At 41.1% G+C, this 11,207-nt stretch overlaps 1 protein-coding gene across 1 annotated transcript in view; it reads right to left on the reverse strand.

The window, feature by feature from the left end:
- The window catches only part of nav2a (neuron navigator 2a), a 116,708-nt gene extending 105,842 nt beyond the window's left edge, over window positions 1–10,866 (reverse strand). The window contains exon 1 of the mRNA XM_028401199.1: window positions 10,748–10,866. The gene's annotated coding sequence lies outside the window, so the exon portion shown is untranslated. The remainder of the gene's footprint in view (window positions 1–10,747) is intronic.
- Between the last annotated feature and the right edge of the window lie 341 nt (window positions 10,867–11,207).

Genomic DNA, 11,207 nt, shown 5'->3' on the forward strand with positions numbered 1-11,207 from the left:
AAATATGTTCTTCTTCTTTAGAAACAACTCAGGGATTTAAATGCTATATAGGTATTTAGATATTTATTATATATTTCAATTTATTTTAAATTTTAAAATTAATATTTTAAATTATATATTTTAATTTCTATTTGTAACAAAAAAAGAAATTCCCCTCGGGGATAAATAAAGTAATTCTGATTCTGAACCTTGCTGCCATTTTCTGACATTAAGTAGTCAGAAAGTAAAGTATCAGTGTGGACACATTTACACATTCCAAACAGCCAGTGCAAGTATGGAAGTGCTCTTTTTATTAGAGGTTAATAAAAGAACAACAAACAAGTGAAAAGTCAACCCTGAGTACTCAAAATCCATTAAATTGAATGTATTCTACACTCACATTAGTGCAAAGGAGGATTCCTTTTCTTGAGTGACATTAAAAAATAATGATATTAAAATATCATAATTGCTCAAAACTCCTTTTTTATGTCAAACGTCACACATGTACACAGTTTGTGAATTCTTGTCTCTTGATTCAACGTCACAGTCCTTGTCATCACTTTGCAAGTGCGTGTCATCTATTGAATACTCTACATCTGAGTCACCATGTCATCAAGTTCACATCAGTGCAGCCAGACAGCATCTGACCTTAAAGCAACATTAACGTCACAGTGGCCTTCAGAGTGGTGCTGTCCCCAGGGCCTCTGCTACATCACTGCAGACAGACCCTGCTGTTGCGTCAGCACGGAAACGGGACAACAGGGACAACAGGAAGGGGGTTGACCCAACAGGTACACAGGTATAGGTAAAATATGTGTTTGCATTCAAGGTCAAGCAATCATGCACAATGCCAAAAATGTGCTTGCTCATCTATAATAACTGCACTGTAAGCACCTCTGCAGGGCAATAAGAATTTCCAAATAGTGGCAAAATAAATATTTGCTGAGTTTTGGTATCCCAAAAATCCCTCTAAGGAACTTAACGTGATGATGTAAGCTGTCTTCAGAATGACTCCAGTCACTTTTGACCCTGGTTTGGAACTGCTGTTCATGTTTGTGTCAGATGTGGTCTAATCTCTGAAAATAACTATGAGAGGAAGGAAGGACTGAGCAGAGCGGCAGCTAAACTGAGGCCAGCGCTGGATCTTCCACACAGAGGCCGGTTCACGAGCAATGTGATGGCCTCCGTCATAGCTGAAATGTTTATCAAAAGGGACGTGTGGGAGCGTGTTGTGGAGAGAAGAAACTGAATGGGTTATGACAGTAGATTTAGCTTGTTATTCCCTCTGAATTCCCTGAAGCACTTCCTGGACACTTTCTATGGTGATCACATTGGAGTGTAAAAGCTTAATATTTCCACCTGCAACATCAGCCTACACTTTTTTTTTTGCAATGCTAATGAAAGTAACGCCTCCGCTCTTCTTGCAAATGAAAGAGCCATCTCTGACTACACGCAATATCAACTTCCCTGACAGTGTCTTTAAAGGAGATATAACTGGTGCTGGAGTTATAGCCCACTCACTTGTGCCTCAGTCGCACTCACTCGAAATGCACACCATGCATAACAAGCTTTGATTTGCATACTCTTTATGTTAGAAGAGAATTTAATCACATTTAATGACAATTTATAACAGAGTGAGTACATAAAGAAATAAGAGAGAATGGAAGATCCTCTGGTGTATTAATACCTCTTCACTGTGGAAACACTGTTTAAATCCACTGTAGGAGCATCTTTGTAACGAGGTGATCTACAGTTTTTAACAGCCTGCCAGCAGGAAGTCTTCCTCAGACTGCAGCTTCACCTTATGGTGTCACAATGGTTTTTAAATTACCCGACATGCCAGCTATCAATAACTCCTGGTATAAAAGACGGATGTGACACAAAGTGCTGCAAGGTGCAGTTCAGTGATGAGAATGGAGCAACAATGAAAAAAGATAAGACAGTAAAATGGTTCCTGATATCTTTATTTTTCTAACCTGTGCTCAGCGGGGAAATAACACGAGCATGAGGAAAGAAGCACAATTTACCAGGCACCAGACAAGATGCAGTGAGACTCACACTGAGGCAGCACACACACTCACAGCTAAAGAAACTGTCTGAATTCATATTCACATTTTTTATGCATTTTGTATTATGCGGTGAGAGTCATTGACATGTCTTATTTCTTCGTCCCTAGTTGGTACTCATCAACAGAGCAACCAGAAGGTCTGTGAAGACTTATATTTATCTACGTCATGTTCTACACAAAAGTTGAGGTAGGTGGACTCAATGCATAGAACCTGAAGATCATCAGGTCTGCTCAGTGCTTCAGTTCTTCCAACAGAACTAGTACCAACATCTTGACAAAACTACATTAGAGAGTGGGTGATTTTGGATTCTTAGATATATACAATACATACAATAAACCTGAGGTTATTCCTGTGTGGGCAGAGAAGCTTGTTGCTAGTTTTGTCTTCTAATGTATTTAGTATAAAGAAATGGTCTCTTTCCCAATGTAACCAAGTATTTTTGTTGCCTAAACAAATAATAATATAAGGTAACGGATACATTATTGGTCCAACAACGACATTTCTGTTACAATTTCTCTGTCACCCTAGAGAAGGCTCTCTGAGAAACAACACTGGTCATGCACAGGTTTACAGCACTGCACAGTCCCAGCAGAACAATTCACAAAATTCCCTTTAATAGCACATGTAGAAACACCCTAATGCATTTGAAATTGGCATAAGTGAAATCAAATTGGCAGTAAACGGACAGGAGGCACTGTGTGAGGACAGCGCATCTACACTGATGGAGCTTTTATGGAGCAGGTCCGCGGTGACGGCAGCACTTACAGCCTCATAATGTGGCGATTAGCCTGAAATGGGACAAGATGTGGTGGCGCTCTGGCAGCACCCTGGTGACAGCACTGCTCTCTGGGGAGCAGAGGACCTGTCAGAGGGGACACAGGAGCCTCCATCAGTGCTGCTCTGCTGCTACAGCCGGCGGCTCAAGCTGGCAGGGCCTCCGGGCCAGGAGCATCCCCCTCCGCCCACCCATAACACTTTTCCCTAGAGGAGTTATAAATCACCTGTCTTCTGACAGCAGCAGCGTGGAAAGGAGTCACCTTGGGTGGAGCTGCTGGCTTGTGCAATGGAAGACTTACTAATGATTCTTTTTTCTCCTTGTATCACCATTTATCTTCTCTCTCTCTCTCTCTCACACACACACACACAGTAAGGACTGCTGTATGCAAAAAGCTTTGCAGCTGTCTCCTTCTGTTCCTGCCTATAGGTGTCCTCCTCTGCGATTACAGCGTGTGTCACTATATGAAAGCCCTGCTCTGCCCTGAGAAGACAGCCATTACTGCAGCTCTGAGAGCTGTATATGAACACTACAGAACAAACGGGGGATAATGGAGCTGAAAGACCAAACAAGGAAGAAAAATCAAAAAGCTGTCTTTGTGTGTGTGTGTGTGTGTGGAGATAACGGGGGGGGGGGGGGGGGGGTACGAACGACCCCACTGAGGTCTCTCATCCTTGTCTGACGGGTCATGTACAGTCTGATGCTTCTCGTCTGTCACAGGCCAGTAAGAAAGTGGTCTGTCACTGTCTTCACTGCCCTCCTCCCACTGGTCAGACACACAAATTCCTGTTTACTGGGTTGAAGGAGCCCAGCATGTCATACGTTTTTCTGGTCATAGTCTACCGGTTGTGTTTTTATCAAAAAAATAAAAAAGGTGCTGAGCTTCCCACTGTACAGTGGCTGTTATACTGAACCCTGGAACAACTACAATGTTACAATCAGTTTGTGAATAAAGCCAGAAAACACTGCTGTTGTTGAGGTGAGACTCGTAACCCTGGCAACCTTGAAAATGAAGGATTTGGTGGTTAACATGGTGAAAGAGGGCTTTCTAACCCAAATCACAAAGTATTACTTATGAAGATCTCTGAAACCTAGCAACTAACAGGTGCATGCATGCATGTTTGCCATCTTTGCAAGGAACATAAGTGCATGCATCACTGTATAATGACTATTAGACAAAAATTGTTGCATCTCTGTTATCACCCTCAGCTGCCTAAAACATGCCCTTAACTGCCAATAGGATGCTGAATGGATCAGGTGACCTATGGTTGGGCCACGGGTGCATGTTTAAAGCTAGACAAGATTGACCACAAGTAGTGTCATATAATAATATAATAATATATAATAACTTGATGTTTCTGTCTGGATACACACCTTCTCTTCTCTCTCTTGTTTAAAACAAATTAAATTATTGACCACTGTGCTTTCACAGATCGATGTATTTGAATGTGACAAAAGCAAAAAGCAGCAACATCCAGGCATACATATTTGATGTGATGTGATGCTACCTTCGATTATGAATGGCATTTTTTGCCCCTTAACTCATGTTTTATTCACACACACTCTGTGCCTTTAAGGGCCACAGAATGTGAATGAGCAACCATTAATTCATGACTCCACAAGTCCATACAGATTATTTTGGACTTCCTTATAACCGTCGGTGTCCCTGACCTAATGTAGAACATGACTTTTGTTTTTTGTTTTATTTTATTGTTGCTTCTATCTCCTGTTAAACCATGTGTTTTCTCACTAATTTACCTGTGCTGAGACTAGAACAAGAGACGTGATACAAAACAAACAGGATTTGTCAACATATTTCTTGACACATTTTGGAAAAGCCTGTCATCATTCAGACATACCCAGCATTTTATTATGCAAACTGTCAAGTCGCTACATCTCATTTGTTGAGGTTCTTTGTTTGCAACATACAAAAAAAGAATCTGTTAGAGGCCGTGTGTGTTGATTGAAGCAGTGTGCTATGCCAAAATATGTATAATTTGAATTTGATTGAAGAGTATCTGTTCATTTTTGACAGTATATTTTTACCATTTAAAGTATTTTATAATATTTTTAGGCTTTAAAGCTCAACAGGCTGTTTGATTTACCTTCTTGTTGTGATTAAATCATTCAAGTATAAAAAGAAACTGCTGCACCACATCTCCAAACAACAGTCAGTAATGACTGTTTACATGCAAAGAATAAATGGTCAACTTCTATTTATCTTCAGTAAATACCAGCATGAAGCCCCGGCCCGCTGCAGGGCCCTGAGCCTCCATTATGTATATTTTATACAATGCAAACAGTAAATGTAACAATTCAAATATACTGTAGCATGAAGCATTCGGCTCCGTTTCATGTTGCCTGGTAACCAAACTAATGAAACAGTTTTACTGTAATGCCCAAAAATAAATGGCAGGTGAGAGGAGTTTAAAACTGTGAACTGTGAAGAATGACCTGCTATTTTTAGGAATCGATGACGGTGTAGTGTGCTAATTTGTGCAAATACGCCACTAAAGCGATACTTTAGGGCTTATTTAAGGCTGCTTTAAGGCTTTTACTGTTGAATCTCTGGGGACTTCTGACAGGTTTCTCACATCATCACTCTCTGTATGTGATGTGATTGTAATTAAAATGCAGCCACATACTCTCATTTCTGGCAAGAAACGTGTTAGTCGAGGTGAAAACGCAGGCAGGGAGACGATAAATTAGAAAACGTTCAGTTAAACAGTACAACAATGCACCCCATGACTGCTGTGCTCGACTTCTTTTTGTGTATTTAGTGGGTGTGTGCATATCTATTTTTAGTTTTGATTCTAAAAATAGACTTTTTACAGATATTCCAGACTGCAAGTGATGCGTTTGCAGGACCAGATTTTACTTCGACGTCCTCAAACTATCACATTTAACGATCAAAAAGCTTAAAATATCTTCTATTTATTGATCTAAACGGCCAAGCCTATTTTTTTTTATCATGAAAGAGCCGACCGCATCAACATATTTTTAGCAGCTACAGTGACATTTCATCATTTGATCTCAATTTGTGAGTGAATCCTTTTGTCTCTGAAGCAGCCCTGTCCGTAAGCACTGAAGACCATTGATACACAGCGGTGCACACTGCATCCAGTGCCAGACGTTTGTCCTTTAATTGATGTCTTTAAAATAAATCCCAAGCGGAGGCTTACTGTAAAGTAATGATTTATTCAGCCTATTATTTGACTGTGTGCATAGTTTGCACTGTTTCTGAGAAGCAATTAAACTTTATCATCCCTGAGTGTCTGGGTATACGTGCCCATACATGCGTGTACCTCACCCAACATACTAATGACTTTAAATTAATCTGCAGGCTCTTCCTTGTCAGAACTTATTGGCTTCTAATTACTTCAGCGCCTCCTTTGTGCTGTAGCTAAGTGTATCAAATAACTTCAGAAAAACAAGAGGCATTTCCATGATGTCTCAAAAGCCAGTCACGGTGATAACATGGCGTCCTCATGGGTAAGAATATATTTTATACAATTATAAGACTGTAAACTGAGCACTTGAGCAGACAGGAATACATGGAAACATTGCTTTATAAATACTGATGTGACGTTGTTGTAGTTGTTACTGAGGCGATTAGAACGGGTAGATAATGGTGCTGATGGTGTCACAACAGGCAAAAAACAGGCAACAGATACCATTGGATCACTGTAGATTATTTAACAGGGCAGTCAAAAGCCGAGTCTACCTTTTCTACTGAAGATAACCAAATGATGTGTAAGCGTCTTTTCACTTCACTATTCACAACAATAACAAGGCTAAGCTGGTACTGTGATCTGTTTTTCCACCTCTTTTCTCCATGCAGGGTGGCTTAGAGGGATAAATCCCAATTTCACACTTTTATGATGAGGCACGCTGTGACATGCAAACAAAGTCACACACACACTGCTTCAGATCACTGTGTGTTACAAACACCATACACAAAGTATCATTATGCTACTTCCTGGGGCTAAAAAACATGATATCACAATCATATTTTTTTTGGAGACTTCCTGTGAAGAGAGCCATGAACAAAAAGTAATAACATTTCTGTTGTGCTGTCAGTTTATGTCTGGATTTCTAATGGGCCATTTATTCTGGTTGTCTAATCTCCATGTCTGTTCAAAGTAACTGGGTCCTTTTAAGCATCTAATCATGTGACGGGGTAGTACAGCATGTTTAGCCTAATGCACAGTCCCATTTCTGTGTGAATTAGTAATATACTGTAAGTGACTTATTACAAAACATAAAAAGAAATAAGTGGAAGAGAGAGTGTTTTTTTGAACATCACCCAGAGGAGAGGCTCCACAAGAAAGTACACACACAAGACAAAGCACAGTTCCACCATGGACACACAAATACACAATGTAAGCCTCAGTTACCATAGAGACAGGGCACTCTGGACATATTGAGGATTTATTAAAAAAGCCTCCCTGGCAGTATTATTCCCTCTACACCCTGAGAGCAGAGACACAGACTGTCACCACACTGTGGGAGCAGAACGTCTAACAACTGTTGGGAGAAACAATATTCAGTATCCGCACTCGCTCGGCCTCTCTGGCTTCACACTTGTCATGAGTCTAATGATCAACTTTAAGCAAACCCCTCAGCGATATCATTACGAGGTTACAGAGGCTATAGTTGGGAAGTTGTATGGAGCTGGCCGCGGCACTGACAAGGACCTTCCTCTGCAGGTCTCTGTGGGTTTCTGTGCAGACTCTGAGTTAACACAGCAGCAGACATGTCTCGGCCTCGTAATTGGAAAGTACAGTGGGTAAACACCAGAGCCTGTCTACTGTAAACATCTATGGATGCTCAGGGGGACCCTAACAAGCAGTCACACTTGGTTATTTTAAAGTAAAGATCTGTATTTTCCATTAAAGTTATCGTTTTAAACACAGTTCTGTTTCTTTCTTGAATCTTTCTTTTTCTGATGTGTCTGTGTCGGTTTCATTTTTGCACCTGAAATGGTTCCTGAACATTGTGAAAGACACAATATCCAGCATTCACAGTGAAAAGCCTGGAGTTTATGCTGTAGGCATAATGTCACTGGCAATTACCCTTTTCTGTGTGAGGATGTTTACTCCATTCAAAAAGATGGAGGAGGTTAATTAAAGATGTTCAGGCCTCACTTTTGTCATGTTGTCTATTGACATCCTGTGGCACCAACTCTTTGGTGACCTTTTTTTGCCCTGACTATTAGTCCACAAGGTACTTTTGTTGTTGCTTCCTCCTACACTTCCTGCACCAGTGTTTCTTGTGGTAACTTTTAGATATGTGAGATCTGATAAGTTCCTACAGCTGATGCGAGAAGCTTGTCAGGAGGGATATGTATGACACAAAGCCCTGGAGGACACTGCTGCCTACAAAGTACATTTAAAGGGAAAGTACATTTTCCATAGTAACAAAGAAGTTAGTTTGCTGAGATGGAAATTTGACTTTACGTATTATTAATATTAATAGGAAACGACCACAAAATACTGAAAGGACAGGAAGGGTTTTATCAAAGTACTTAGCAGAAAAAATAAAGACGATCTATTCGTCTTAGATATCAAGAGAAGAAGAAAAATAGAACAAGAGACGAGAGCAGAAAGTGAGATAAAAGCAAAGGTGATGGATGCTGGGTGGATGGAGGGAGCAGCAGTGTCAAGACTGCTCATTCCACAAAAGGAAATGGGTTTCCCCTTGGTTTCCCTGAGGCTGTTCCACATGAGAGCTCCAACTCCCTGCCGACTGCATCCACAAAGCAGAGCATGGCCGAGCCAGCGAGCCCATGACATTTTACAATGAGTGTGTTAGATAAAGAGAAGAGGCAGCACAAAAATAAAAGACACTGTCCAGTATTTCATCTACACAGCACAGAGACCCTCCCAGCAAGAACATAAGTTAGGGTTACACAGAGAAGCTGAATGTCAGGAAGGCACAGAGGAAGAAATGGGAAGTGGAAACAGGGTAAGATAAAAGACTGTCATTCCCTTTACTGAAAAGATCAAATATGACTTACAGACGACATGAGAAAGATGATGAAACGGAGCAATGGAAGGAAATCTGAAGAAATACAGAGACAAAGGCAAAGCAGACGGAATTAATGTGACTGCCGCTTCATATTTGTAAAGTCTTCAACTCACCTGAGAATTTCCATGCGACCCCCAATTTCACTTTATCAACTCTCCTCGCTACCCTGTCTCACTCATCATGGTTCACACTTTCACCTTTGAAGTTCAGCCTTGCATGCTGAATCTTTTTACGAGCACCGCCAGGGGTCCCAGCCATGCAGCCAGAACATGGAGAATGGGACGGGGACTGGGAGGGTGGGGGGGGGGGGACTGATTTATATTCAAGATCACACAGACACAGACACTTCACCTCAAGCAAAGCTAAAATTGAAGAAAAATCCCTCACAAAAAAACAATCAGCAGGACCAGTTCTGGAGGAAAATAGCACAGCCCTGCTGTTTCTGGTCGACATGGGACAGCATCTTCACATTCACATTTGTGCCGGCATATGCAGAAATCAAACACAAACACACACCCTCCAGCCGGAGAGAGGGGGGCACGCGGCACAGATTAAACCTGCTCTAGATGCAGATAGTTCTGTAATAAAATAAGCGCTGCTGTTCAATCTGCTTTGTCTGCAGAAATAAGAACACAAAGGTCCCTTATTCCCCTCGTTACTGTAAACACAGGTGCGAAAGGTTCAGTAACATCACAGGGAAACAGACACATGCAGTGACTTTTTTTACAATTTGCAACCATGCTTTTAAGATTTTTGATGCCAATAGGACTGTCCAGTTAACTGGCAGACTCTGGAGATGTTCTTGAAACTACGAATTTTCATATGCCCATCATGGACTACATAGTTTAATTGCTCACACAGTGCAAAACAGTTACCACATATAAGAGACTGCAATAGCATGTAATACTTGTTTTATGCTTGTCATAAAAGCATCAACAAGCTTTACTTTCTCTTTGGCAGCCATGTGTTTCTACTGGTCATGAAGCACAACTTTCCACTAAGTCAATCAGCCACAAAGTATCAATAATTGTGGAAAATCGTGTGCTGCAAAGGGAAACTTATTACTGTTAATATTGTATGTGTTTATTCCGGTCTCCCTCCTGTTCGACTTCACCTGATATGACTGGTTTCATATAGCATAAATAAGATTACTTTCCACCCCTGCTGCTCCCCCTGTGCCTCTCTCCTGCATTTTATTGGTTGCGACAGTACAGTCAAGGCATCAGCGTCACATTAAACGGCGGTGAGGTGGGGAGATCAAGGTGAACCTTGCTCTCTTCTTTTTCATCTTGTCTGAATTATGCATTTATTCAACTCACATTTCCTCAGCTCTTTTTTTATCCTTATCATCAGTGTTCACACTTAACTAAGGGAGGGGTTTAGCTCGTTACAACACCCAGATGATGTCCAGACACGTCCATTAAGACCGGACACAAAGGAGCGAGCATGCTGCTGTCAGAAAAATGAAACAAAGCCTTCAAAAGTCTGTCCACTGCTTTAGCTTCTGGCTTGCTCTTTTCATATGACGGTGACCCCCTCCCACCCCTGGGATCTCCTCTTTTCCCACGGGTGATAGTGGCACACATAATTAAATCCAATAGAGCAGCATTAGTCAGCACCACTGGGAAAAAAATACACACACACACACACAGTACATTTCTCCTTCATGAATCCAAAAAACTGCCCAAATTAGCTCTTGTTAAATCAAACTGAGGTGACCAAATTCTTAAATCCCATCAAAAAGACAGAGGCTGTCACTTATACTCAAAGGATAAAAGCTTCCCTGGAGTGAAACGAATCTCTTTGAGCTCTTACAGTAACTTCAAAACAACACAGCCGCCAATGATGTCACAGTAAACCAGCAAAAACAAAACAAAAAAAAAGTACTGCTTACCAAACTTTCCTTCAGTCCTGGTGGGGGTGAAACGCAGTGTGAAACACTGCAGCACCTTCCCGGGCTAATCAATGACCATACTGTTTTTATTCGAACCCAAGCAGCCAATCAGCAACAGCTACTGACATGAACTTAGACCTCACAATCCAGACCTCTGCACTGCTGCTTCCTGTTAAACCATCAACTGGTAACGTGACACACGTTGAATATTAACAATCAGGATGACAGGTGATTGGATGGCGGGATGACATCATGCAATAGAAAGCAACACTGTGATTGGTAAGAAAACAAAGTGAAACCAAGTAAGCAGCTGCTCTCTGACCTCGACTCAACTCATAAAATCAAGAACTTATCTGCGAAAAAAATTATACATGTGACTAAATGTGTCTTTTAGGCATAGAGTGCTTGTCTAGATAAAAATATGTGTCTCTCTTTCACACTCAATTTTTATACACATAAA

This window comes from Parambassis ranga, chromosome 3 (genome assembly GCF_900634625.1).
Source record: "Parambassis ranga chromosome 3, fParRan2.1, whole genome shotgun sequence".
In the NCBI taxonomy this organism is placed as follows: Eukaryota; Metazoa; Chordata; class Actinopteri; family Ambassidae; genus Parambassis; species Parambassis ranga.